The 1,406-nt window shown below is 31.2% G+C and overlaps 1 long non-coding RNA gene across 2 annotated transcripts in view; it reads right to left on the reverse strand.

Moving 5' to 3' along the window:
* Positions 1-719, reverse strand: part of LOC127701433 (uncharacterized) — a 4,938-nt gene extending 4,219 nt beyond the window's left edge. The window contains exon 1 of one of the 2 annotated variants that reach the window (XR_007982026.1): positions 368-719. This is a non-coding gene — a long non-coding RNA (uncharacterized LOC127701433). The other variant, XR_007982027.1, reaches the window with a different exon arrangement.
* Positions 720-1,406: the final 687 nt, after the last annotated feature.

Genomic DNA, 1,406 nt, shown 5'->3' on the forward strand with positions numbered 1-1,406 from the left:
ACGCCATTAAATCGTTTGCCGTTCAACTGTTTTATACCTCTATTTGCCCTAGTAACCTGATTACAATATGGTTAAATGACTCTGAACAAAGAAATAATCAACCGGAGCTAGGGCTACAGGAGCCCGGAGCTGAGGTCAATTCATAGAATCATACATTATTTTTTCAAACCATGAGTTGGATGACGAAGATGGAATTTTTTCTTCGAGTCTTGTTTTGTATCAACTTTTGAGTATACATGTGTGTGTGTCTAATGAGTGTTTATTTTAAACGGAGTTTTACAACTGTGAACTGATCAGGTCAAAAGTTGAAAAACATTCTCACTATTTCTGTTTATTTCTGCACTATTAAATCATTTATTTGAGTTACCTGTTTTATTTCCTCGAGTTTCTATGCGTTCATAGCTCCTTGATTGTGTTTGTCTCGTTAAATAAACAGAAACAAGTACTTGTTCAAGTTGTTGTCAGTTGGCTACCGGCGTCTTCAATTTGCATCATTCATCTGAATCATTCAAGCGTTTTAAAAACCGACCTCCGGTCCCGGATATCGTCACGAAGAATAGTTATCCATGTGCAAATAGTACATGCTGGTTTCCCCATTCAATAGTCTATTATAGACCAATATCCAGTGTTTCTTAGCATAATCAGCATCCCGACTTTACTGACTCAATTCATTTTTAAAATGATATTTACTGCTTAAAGTCCTGACTAAGTAAGACATATAAATGAACAAATATTGAAATAACAAATTCGTTTGTTTACAAGCATCATTTACATAGGAGCACCCCTTTAGTAGAGCATAAAGTTTAACCCTTAAAACTATTTGATATATTTTAATATAATATAAACTATATTGTTAGATAGAATTTCAATGAAGTTATTTCATTTAGTTGAAGAATATATATGTTTAATCCAATTAACAGCCTGTCTAATTGGCAATCATACCCTCACATTTATTACAGCTAAATAATATTAGAGACATTATTTAAATTAGTATATATGCCTCTGGTAATAATTTAATGTCAATCAATAATTTTCGATAACATACATAGCACATTAATGCATTTGCCTGGGACACTATATAGGACTTTAAATATGTTTATTATCTATAAATTTTAAAAGATAATTAAAAATATTTGAAAATTATACAGCATTTTTAGGTGTAAAATTCCTGGTTTTTCATGTTTCAAGACTATAGTTTTTTTTTTAATAAATAATATCAGATCTATCAAAGTTGTAAATTTAAGTCATGCTTCAGTGATTCCCTATATAATCAACCAAAATTTTTCCCATAAAAGGGGGGGGGGGGGCAGATGATATATGTAGTTACCCTAACTACCCTACTTTTTAGTCTTAATAATAGCCTACCCTAAAGATTTTTTTGTCATTTTTCATTAAGCACTGTTAAG

This window comes from Mytilus californianus, unplaced genomic scaffold (assembly GCF_021869535.1).
Source record: "Mytilus californianus isolate M0D057914Y unplaced genomic scaffold, xbMytCali1.0.p SCAF_5, whole genome shotgun sequence".
Classification (NCBI taxonomy): Eukaryota; Metazoa; Mollusca; class Bivalvia; order Mytilida; family Mytilidae; genus Mytilus; species Mytilus californianus.